Source organism: Suricata suricatta, chromosome 7 (genome assembly GCF_006229205.1).
Source record: "Suricata suricatta isolate VVHF042 chromosome 7, meerkat_22Aug2017_6uvM2_HiC, whole genome shotgun sequence".
Taxonomy (NCBI): Eukaryota; Metazoa; Chordata; class Mammalia; order Carnivora; family Herpestidae; genus Suricata; species Suricata suricatta.
Window position 1 is genome coordinate 122,497,805 of NC_043706.1, and position 12,262 is coordinate 122,510,066.

Below are 12,262 nucleotides of genomic sequence, written 5' to 3' on the forward strand. Positions count from 1 at the left end.
TTAAGTCCATTTTGAAATAAAATACTGAAAATCTGACATCTTAAAAGTGACTCGTCAATATTTATTACAGAACCAGATCTGTATTTAGACTTTGGAAGATAATTCATAATTTGACAATGCCCAAATAAGTACTTTGTAATAAATTTTCAAGCCTATGTTCTGTTCTTTTTTCATCCTTTTAAAAGGTACCTTTACTTTTTCTTCTGAATTTTGTTATCTCTGTTATAATACTTATTTCTTCCCATCCAAATCCAAGGTTATTAGGAACCCAAGTAAGAATAAATATTGGATATAACGCTCTGTGGTCTCCAGTGTAAGAACAAGAGATGAAATTGTGAGGCTATTAATATTTGGGCCAGGAAATCCATGGTTTTCTGAATATTGTCCCACAGACTACAATCATACTTTTCTATATGGTCTTCAAACACATTGTTTTCCAGAAGATGCATTAGCTACCAAATGAGAGGCAAAATGATTTCAGACTCTGGAGCCATATAACTCAAGGAATAGACTACTGTACTATCCAGATTTTTTGTTTTTGTTTTTAATGTTTATTAATTTTTACATGAGAGAGTGACAGCATAAGCAGGGGGAAGGGCAGAGAGAAAAAGAAAAAGAGAATCTCAAGCAAGCTCTGCACTGTCAACACAGCCCAATATGGGGCTCAATCTTAGGAACTGTGAGATCATGACCTGAGCCGAAATCAAGAGTCAGACACTAAACTGACTGAGCCACCCAGGTGCCTCTGCAACTTTGTTTTATAACATATCAGGCCTAAATAGTATCAAGCTCAAATAGGCCATGAAGATCACTTTGTCTTTTCAGAGTTGAACACTTACCCAGTATTGGGGGAGCAGAACCAGTGATATAGAGCAAGGGATGACAGGTTCAAACCTGATGCCAATATTACCATCACAACCTAATTCTAAGATGGTGGGATTGTGAGAGATCTCAACCTCTTTTCCAGGAGAAATAGTCCCTGGCCTTCCTTGCTCCATTCTGTAGAAGGGAGAAAAAAAAAAGAAAAACAACACCCACACACCTTGCCACTAAAATACGTAGTGACTCAGTCATTACAGATGTAGACAAACAGTGTCCTATAACAGCAGTGCCCTTCCTACCCTGAGAAAACAAAGTGCCTGTGGGAGGCTGAGTAAAGACACCTCTAATGCAGATCTTTCGACCCACAATCCTGTTGTCTTTGTTACTTCTCACCAAAACCAGCTTCTAATACTTCATTTAACTGTTACAAATACCACCCTTCCTACTAGACTCATTCAAATGAGTTATGGGGACAAAAAGGAAATCTGCAGGAAATGTGTTTACAGAGTTGAATATATCAGTCATATTCATGGTAAACCATATAGGGGCTAATGGTAAACCCTGAGAGATAAAAGAGATCCTTTTTTATTCTGTCCCCTCCTCAGTTTTTACACTGTTTGAATCTAGGTTCTGCTTTATTGAGAAATAGCACAAAACATGTGGCCTTATATTTACTTACTTTTCTTCCTTCCAAGGAATTTGCTTCATTATCCCACTTTTATATTTTACCTTTCCACATAAATCAATTTTTCTTGCTTCTTGATAGAAACCTAGGTGTCCTCTCTGATACATAAAATGGAAAATTTTTAAATATTTGAAATACTTATAAGCAACTGAATATTTCAGAGCTGTATCTTAATTGGGAGTGGTAAACTATAATTTTTTTATGTTGATTTATTTATTTTGAGAGGGAGAGCATGAAGAGAGAAGAACAGAGAGAAGAGAAAGAGAATTCCAGGCAGGATCCGCACTGTCAGAATAGAGCATGATGCCGGGCTCGATTCCATGAACCATGAGATCCTGACCTGAGCCAAAACCAAGAGCCAGATGCTTAGCCACCCAGATACCCCAAACTATAATTATTATAAAGGAAATCACATTGCCTATGAAAGTAGCTTTGCCTGTCCTTTCTTCTTCTGTTTATTATGTTTATTATCAGAGAAGTTAGAGAAGATATTTTAATATTGGAGTCTATAATTGATTTATGAAGATTTCCTTTTTATAGACCTATTTAAATAGGAAAAATGAATGAATTTTTTCAGTTCCCCTCATGCTAACCATAGATCCTAATATCCAATGACACAGTAGTAGTGATAAACAGTCTTTACAGAAACTACCAGGAAAAAGATAAGACTTTTCTAAACAGCTGTTAACACCAACATCACCAACAACAAAGCAAAGCAAAACCTAATATTTATTTTGTGAAAGGAATGTCTGCTAACATCACTAAAGTTTTCAGTACAATAGAATAAAGATCACATATTTAACAATATTTGATTTTATGTGCCTAGAATAAACTCAGTTTTATGGGCATTGTTTTGTTACTATGGCATATTTGGGCTAATATGGGTATATTTTGTTAGCAAAAGACAATACTAGTATACAAGACTAAATGAAGATATATTACATATTTTTTCTTCTTCCCAAGCATTGTTAGTGTATTTCTGTCTCCATTTATTCCACTTTCTATCTGTAAAAGCTAGAACTCTCGGGAAATATGTCTACATATTTTATAAAATTCTTATAACAATAAATATTTTACTGAAGAACAAAAATACTATTTATATCATAAAATAAAATACATCAAAATAAAACTACTCATTTTTACACTATTTTTTAGCTCATCGACACAATTATGTGATGCTAAAGTCCCAAAACTAAGGAAGTTGAAAGCAGACTATAATTGGTTTTATTGATTTGTGACCAATGTTCTTACCTCAAGAGCTTCATAATCTCAATTTAGTCCTGAAAAACACAAGATAGAGATGTCTGTTTGGCAAGTTAATATATCTCTGCCTTATAAAATCTAGCAATTTTATTTCCACTTTATTTCAAATCTCTCCAAAGAAGCTGAAGTTAACTACCTTTGCTGATCCCACATGATTTCAACACTTTGTTTTCTTTGAGATATTATTGTACAATCTCTGAAGACAGACTACATTGTATATTTATAAGTAATAGCAAATCAACATAATAAAAAATGCATTTGTTCTGAGGCTATCCTTCCATAATCCATTTTTTATTTTAAAAAATGAAAGAATATATTCTTCTATCCACAAAGTGATATGGTCTAATAATGTTATGGATTTACTTATTTTGTCAGAACTATTTGACTAAAAGACATAGATTTTGTTGCAAAATGGTAAACATAACAAACATCATCATTCATCTCACCACAAGCACTTTTATTTACTCAGTGGTCTAGCTTTGAATTAAATGGGCTGATTTTTTTTCTGTGTTTATTTATTTAATGTTTATTTATTTTTGAGAGTGAGATAGAGCACAAGCAGGGGCAGGGCAGAGACAGAAAAGAAGACACAGAACCTGAAACAGGCTCCAGGCTCTGAACTGTCAGCACAGAGCCTGATGCGAGGCTCAAACTTAGGAATGGTGAGATCATGACCTGAGCCAAAGTCAGATGCTTAACCGACAGAGCCAGGTGCCCCTCTGTGTTTATATTACAATGTTTTAGATTGTATTCCTTAAAAAACATTCCTAGTGAGAAAATAATAGTTCTCATTAATAGCTCCTTATTGAAATTTAGGCCACATACCTGGAGACATTCTTAACAGAAAAATGTAAGTTTTCCAACTAAAGCGCTGGAAAGACAAAGCATGATTCTTGGTGAAAAATTATCCATGATGGGAAGGTAGACTTGCTGTTTTCCCACATTTCCACCAGAAAAAAAACTCTTCTCATTTGTTTGGGACATCTGGAGATTTTGAGTGCACTCCTGTAATGGATATGATAGATCACCTTTTTAATACCCTTTCCCACATTGGTGTACATTCTTCCACTGCAGATGCTGGAAAACCAAACAAATGAGGTGCACATATATGAGACTCATATTGAGTGATTTGGGTAGAAAAAGAAGATAGTGTATGCCTGGCATTCAGTTGGTTGATACAGAACTAGAAAAAATATTCACAGCAGATCCTAACATCCAAGTTAATCTGGGACAATGAAGAAAGCAGCAGTTGACAGCAACCGTTTGATTTCCCACCTTTTCGAATGTGGTACAGGTGGCACCTCCCTCTGCTAACCCATTTTGTGGCCTTTTCTAGGAATTCATCCTAGAGAGTCAATTTAGAACCTCTTATTCAGCTATTTGAAAACATTTGTATCAGGAATCACTTGTATTAAATATTGTGCTTATCATTGAATATTTCTGTTTATCAGAACTGACCTTTGAGTTGAAATAAATGTAACAGGCATGAGACTGTGCAAGAAACTGGAGTTAGCAGACTTTGATGCTTCTGTGAGGTGAATATATAAAGATCTATTCTGGAGTAATCTGACAAGTCTCCTAAACCCAGAATTCATTGTTCCCTATAATGGTATGTGGTCCTCTCCTCCCTTCCAAGAAATCAAGATTTGGGATATAGATATGGATAGAGATAAAGATGACATACATATAAAGGGCATATCATTTTATTGGTTTTATTTCACTCCTGTTGTTAGAGGAGAAAAATCAAATGACCTCTATTAACATTTTTTGAAAATATTCAACACTGTCAGATGCAAACTGCCAGAAAGCCAGGAATAGAAGGAGAAATTTTGATAAAAGCCATTTGATAAAAATCCCCAAACCTCTTCATTATACATAATGAGAAGAGAATGAAAGTTTTCTATCTAAATTCAGGAAGAAGGCAAGAATATTCAATTTCACCATGTCTTGTCAAGAGTGTCCTGAAAGTCTGAATTGCACTAAAGCAATCAAAAGAAATAAATGTGTGAATATGAAAAGCAGAAGTAAACTTTCTTTATTTGCAGATGACATTAAAAGATTATATATTTAGAAAATTTTAAATAATACCCAACAATGAGTTAATCTAAAATTGAACCTACCAGAGTACAGAATTTTTAAAAATCAATAAAGTCAAATGTATCCCTATTTTCTAGCTCCAAACAATTGCAAATAAAATATATATATTAGAATAGAATAATACTAAAAATAAATAAGAAGTTTAAGAAAAGATGTAGAAAACTCTAACTTAAGACAGTAAAGCATTGCTGAGAGATTTTAAATACCTAAGTAAATAAATAATATCTCATGTTTATGGATTTGAGGACTTAGTATTATTAACATGTCAAACCAATCTCTGTGTGTAATGCAATCTCAATCAAAATGTCAACTCATTTTTCTTTTGACATGACTATCCCCATAGTTACATAGAAATGCTAAAAATTTTAAATAACTGAAACAATCTTTATGAAAGAGGGATGCAATTGAAGGTGACTTTTCATCGACCTACAGCAATACAGACTTGTGGTATCAAAATATGAAGAGACAAATGGATCAGTTGAAGAGAATAGTGTCCATAATAGATTCATAAAGAGAAAGTCAACTAATGTTCAACAAATGTCTAAAGGTATTTTATTGAGAAAAATAATGTTATTTCAACAAATGGTATAATAATGGCTGGATACATCCATGAAAAGAAATGAATCTTGGACCCTACTGTTCAACATAAAAAAACTATAAAGTTTTATAAGAAAACATAGTTGAAAATCTTCAAGAGCATGAGGGTAGTAGATAAAGCTTTCTTAGAGAGGACACACAAAATATTAACTGTAAAATAAAAAGATAATTTGGATTTCATTAAAATTTAAACATCTGTTCACCATTAAGAAATCATTCATAATATATACAGAAATAATAAAGGAATTGTTTCTAGCATATCTTAAAAAGAATTGCCACAAAACAATAACAAAAAAGAGAAATCAACAGCACCAAAGGCATATTTCATGAGAGAAATAATCGATAAGGCGGGCTTAATTAAAATTAAGAACTTCTTCTCTATGAAAGATACTGTCAAGAGCACTAGAAAATAAGCCAGAGACTAGGAGACATTTGCAAAACAAATGTCTGGCAAAGGACAGCTATCCAAAATGTAGAAAGAACTCTTAAAACCAATTAAGGAAACAACCCAGTTAAAAAATGGATCAAAGACCATAACGGGCACCTCATCAAAGATGACACACAGATGGCAAATAAGCATATGAAAACGAGTTCCATACCCTATGTCATCAAGGAAATGCAAATTGAAGTAAGGATGCAATTGTTGGAAGCTATTTCTGAACTCACTAAAGTTGAGAAAACTCCTTGTGAGGTAAGGTGGGTTTACAAGGCCTCCTGCCATCAGATGGTGACCAATATCCACCCCCACTTGATTGTTTTTGCTTGAACACCTACCCCCAAGGCACCTTTTTGACTGGTATCGAGAGTGACTTGTCCCCTTATCCTAAAATATGCTTATTGCACCTTGTGAAGGAATTTATTATAGGAATTTCTTCTTTCATGATTATAGGAGCAAATATTACATTTCCTAAGAAACCTGTTTTACTTCCCCTCAAGAAAACAGGCTATTGACCCCTGCTCACAAAAATCTAACTTTTGTTTTGCTATGATAAAAACATTGTCTTTTATTTGAATGCTGAAGATACCTTCCTTCCTCATATGATAAGCATCTAAATCACTAACATCAATCACTATTGATAAAGATTATGCATGAGTCTTCTACCAATCTATGTTCTGGGAAATTTTTATACCAAAGAAATTTGTCATCAAAAATCATTGTCTAAGGCAAATGCCATTTCTGTTTTGAACCCATACATTTTTTCCATAGATAAAGCTGACTCTCATGTCAGTGCAGAGATGCCTGCCTGCCGATCAGAAGGAAACTTGAGGCTCTCTCACTCTCTCTCACCAACACCATCCATCCTTCAGGGAATCCTGGACCTGCTGGAGCTGGACTCCAGCAATGCAATACCACTACATACTATTAGATAGACAAAATCCAAAACACTGACAACACCAAATGTTGGTGAGAATATGGAACAGCAGAAACACTCCTGCCTTGTTGGAGGGAATGAAAAATAGTACAGCCACTTTGAAAGAGAGTCCAACAGTTTCTTGCAAAATTAAAAATAATCTTACTGTATACTTCAGCAATCACTCTCATTGGTATTTACCCAAATAAGTTGAAAACTTATGTCCACACAGAAAGCTCCACAGGGATGTTTATAGCAGCATTATTCATAGTTCCTAAAACTTGGAAGCAACCAAGATCTCCTTCAGGAGGTGAATAGATGAATAAATTGTGCTACATCTAGATAATGGAATATTATTCAACACTAAAAAGAAATGAGCTACCAAGCCATAAAAAGAGTTTAAAAAAAAACTTAAATGTATATTACTAAGTAAAATAAGCCAATCTGAAAAGGCTACATAGTGTATGATTTCAACTATATGACATCCTGGGAAACGAAAAACTATGGAAACAATGAAAGATCAAAGATTGTCATGGTTTGGGGGTGGGGATGAATAGCTAGAGTAAAAAAGACTTTGAAGGCATTGAAAATACTCTCTATGATAGTATAATGATGGTTTCATGTATTAAAGATTTTTTCAAACCCACACAATAAACACCAAGAGACCATTGTGATGTGTCAATGTAGGTTCATAAATTATAACAAGTGTACCACTCAGATGAGCAATGTAGATAATGGGAGAGGCTACGCATGTGTATGGAGAGGGGATATATGGGAAATCTTTGTAAGCCCTTTCAATTTTGCCATAAACCTAAAACTGCTCTAAAAATATAAGTATGGGTATTGACTGGAAAGTCATGAAGGAATTTTCTGAAAGGTGGAAATTTTCTTTATCTTTAAGATACAGCAAAACTCTTTGAATCATACACTTGACATCTCTATATTTATGTATATAATGTTATCTTCAAATAAAAGATCAAAATAGAAAGTAAACTAGAAGCAGAAAATAATGATTAATTTCTAATTTTAATAAATTACATTTAAGGGTCCCCCCAAAAAATCACAGATATGATTGGGGCACCTGAGTGGCTCAGTCGGTTAAGCATCCAGCTTCAGCTCAGGTCATGATCTCATGTTTTATGAGTTCGAGCCCTGTGCCAGGTTCTGTGTTGACAGCTCAGAACATGAAGCCTGCTTCAGATTCTGTGTCTCCCTCTCTCTCTGTGTCTTCCCTGCTCGCTCTCTCTCTCTCTCTCTCTCTCTCAAAAATAAATAAACATAAAAAAATCATAGACATTTTCTTATTCACAATTTTTATCATTTTGGTTTTCTTTGTTTAAAGTGGTAAAGTCCATCTTTAGAGCAGAAGCATTTGGTGTGTAGACCAGTGAACATATCTGAACCCAATATCACAACAGAAGAAGTTAGGAAGGAGTTAAAGGGTATTCACCAATGATCTCTCTCAAACTTACCTCTTATTTTCTTTTGCAAAAATGAAGAAACCTCTTTAGTTCCAGCCCCAAAGCACTTAGGTAATGTGATCCAATGGGGCTCTAGAATTCCTTCCATCATTAGAGGAAACAGTGAACACAGCCGCCACCGTGAAACAATGCTGATTTTCACCTAGGTGATATAAACAGAATGTACAAAGACTCAGGTTAGACGAATCTGTAGCAGGTGCACATCAGTCCTGAATAAAGAGAAACGGTGCCAAAAGATTATTTTGTGGAAGTATATATGCAGAGACAAATATTAAACCAGAAGTAAAAATTAAGCAACCACCACAGAAAAAGAGAACTTTGGTCTAAAATGTTGTACCTGTAATTCTAGCGGTCAGTGACAAAAAAAAAAAAAAAAGTAGCTCCTATGGCACTAACCTACAGATTGCACTGAATGCATATGTTGAAGATATAATTTCTATCAATCTAGGTCTCTGAAAGAGAATACAGAAAAGACCTCTCCACTCACATGTTCATGCTTCCAACACTATTATGCATACAAAAAATAAATGCAAGTATATCTGAGCCATTATTCTCTTTGGGTTTTTTTTTATAGTATTTACCCAATAAATAAAAAGGAAGTCATGGGATGAGGGTTGGGGAAGACAAAAGTAAATGTATATAAAACAATCAAGAAAAAGAACTAAAGAACTGTTGATTGGGATTTCAGCAGGAAGATGAAAGGGTCTGGGGGAGTGGCCTCCTACAATAAAAGATATTCAGTATAACAAAAGGTATGAGTAGGGATTGGAAAATATGAATATATGATACATATACTTCAAATACAAAGAAAAATAAAACTTTCTTTTAAAAAAATCTTGAAACCATAACTCAGTTCAGAAGAAGCTAAAAATGTAGATATTTTGTCGGGAAGTCTCTAAGAGGATGATACTTTACCTATAACCCAAATAACCATAGAGATTTTAGGAATGAGTATTCCAGGTATAGGTTATAGCAAATATAGTAATGAATAGGACAGTAATAAGCTTACCATAAAATGTGCAAAGAAGCAAATTTATGAAATGTATAAGCCTTGTGGGGATGGCAGATAGTAAAATGGGCTAGAATGGCCTGAAATGATGTCAAAAAGGTGGGAATAGTCAGATTATGAAGAGCTTTCAAAGCACAGTAGGAAATGTGGTTTTTATTTCATGTGTAATGAGCAACTATGTGAAAGGATTAAGCAGGGAGCGATATATGTACAGAGTTAGTTACATGGTGAATTTTCAGTATCTTTGTCTAAAGGACTCTCCTGATGTCATTATAATTCCTGCTGTCACTTAGGCTCCAAATATTAGTCATATTTGAGGCTATTCTGCCTAACATCTAGTGAGTCACCACGTCTTCCAAGCTAACTCACAAAAACTCCAAACTCTTCCCTTTTTTCAATCCTAATTATGATTTCACTGGATAATGTCCCTATTATCTCTTTCCTGGGTTATTCTGCAAACCTTTCATTTACACTCAGAATTTGTCCTATCCAATTTATTCTCTTAATGAACAAAGTCTCTTCAAAGTCTTCCCCATTCGCAAAAAATATTGGCTGCCCATACCATAAAGTTCAGAGAACGTAAGTCTTAGCCCTTTGCAGGTCACATCCTGCCATTAGGCCTTGACTCATTAAGAGAAATGCCTCAGTGCTGCTCAAATATTGGTCTGGCTTTGTGGTCAATATTTGATCAATGGTGAATATGTGTGATGTATTGTCGCATGGTAAAGACCGAGAGCCAAAAGGTAAACTACACATGAGGCAGATTTCAGCTCAATATTAAAAATATATTTTAAGGAAGTAGAATTACTTAATACTGGAAGAGATTGTCTCCTGATACAGGAGACTTCAAGTACAATTGAGTGGCGCTGTGTATGGAACAATGTAAAGGTCATCCTGCTGTGTGAAAAGGGTTGGATTAGTTGGATATTTTTTTTTTAAATTACATGTCACTGACACTTTTGATAAAACCTTAAAAATTCAAAATTCCTACTTTAGAGTTTAAGAAATAATAAACTCTATAAGCTCTCAATATAGTGTTTTTATTTTGAACTATCCAGGGATTGCTTAATTCAAACAAAAAGAAAAGCATCAGAACTCACAAGAATGCTGTGATGTGTGGGATAACATTATCTACAGCCTTTGAGTTCTTTGAAGATAAACTGTTAAATAATGTCACTACATTATTATTATAGTTAGAATATAAATACGGGTTTAGCATCTTGTCTAGATGATATAGCTTTCAAAAGAGTGCAAACCGAGAAAGTCACATATGCAATTTTAAAGCATGCAAGATTCAAAAGATTAAATCAAGCAAAAGATATTGTATTTTATCAATATATATCCTTTTCAAGGAAATAAATGATAGAAATATACCTAATTAGATCAATTCATTTTAAAATTAGGTTTAGTGTATGTGAGAGTGTTTTGAGTGCTTGCTATGATCTTAATTTAAATGACTTAATGCATTTATATCATAAATACAGTGACTTAATTACATTTATATCAATATTGCTATTTAAACTGGACATTTTTGTAACACTTATTTTAAAAGTAAAAATTGGCCATAATTAATAAGTCCTTAATTACTTAGTTAATAAATATCATGCTTAAAATTAAAAAAAGACAATGAAACTTTAGCATTTTTGCTTTGTTGCCTTTAAAACAAAGCAATATTTTTCCAGGGTATAGCCTTCTAATGTAAGTCATTTGAGTTAATCCTCAAAATAAATAATTGCTTAATTACCCCAAGGCACAAAATCCACACTACAATTTTAAAACATCAAAATGGGAAAAGTAATTAGTCTCTTGGGTATTATTAATCCGTCTACTAAGAAATGAGTCAAATTGAAGTTTAGTCTTTTTACAATTCAGAAGCCAATTTTAATTATACTGAAACATTATGCTTCTAACTGAGGAGGTAACTCTAAAAGTAACTTAAATCTTCATATTACTATGGACTTGGGAAAACACAGGACAAATGGAAAGGAAGGTTCTACTCAGAATTAGAAATTCACTGAAAAATCTCAGAATTGTTTATGCTTCAACAATTTAAACACAGTTTAAGTACTAGAGTGCTTGGTAGCCATTCTAAAAAGCAGGTATAGGGGCGCCTGGGTGGCTCAGTCGGTTAAGCGGCCGGCTTCAGCTCAGGTCATGATCTCACGGTTTGTGGGTTTGAGCCCCGGCGTCAGGCTCTGTGCTGACAGCTAGCTCAGAACCTGGAGTCTGTTTCAGATTCTATGTCTCCCTCTCTCTCTGACCCTCCCCTGCTTGCACTGTCTCTCTTTGTCTCTCAAAAATAAAAGACATAAAAAAAAATTTTTAAATAAAAAAATAAAAAATAATTGGGGCACCTGGGTGGCTCAGTCAGTTGAGCTTCTGACTTTGACTTCGGGTCAGATTATGATCTCAGGGTTTGTGAATTCCAGCCCTGCATTCAGCTCTGTGCTGACAGCTCAGAGCCTGGATGCTGCTTCAGTTTCTGTGTCTCCCTCTCTCTCTGTCCCTTCCCTGCTCACACTCTGTCTCTCAAAAATAAATAAGTTTAAAAAATTTTAAAAGCAGGTATAGTTTATTTCTACTGCACTTTCATTTAAAAATATCAAGCACAGAGTTACTGAATATAAACATAGAGCAAAAGACATAAAAATTAAGAATTTTCACAACAAACTTTAGAGAAAAGAGGTTATTAGCAGATATGGATTATTTCACCAAACAATTCTCCATCAAATAATTGTTTCACCAAATGACCAATTCAACAAAAGATTAACTTGGTAAAGCAGTGTTTCTTTTAAGAATTTATAAATTTTATACTGATTTATATATTTTTAAAGTTTATTTATTTATTTTGAGAGAGAGACAGAGTACATGGGTGAAGAAGGGGCAGAGAAAGAGGGAGGGAGAGAGGGAGAGAGGGAGAGAGAGAGAGAATACCAAGCAGGCTCCACGATACCAA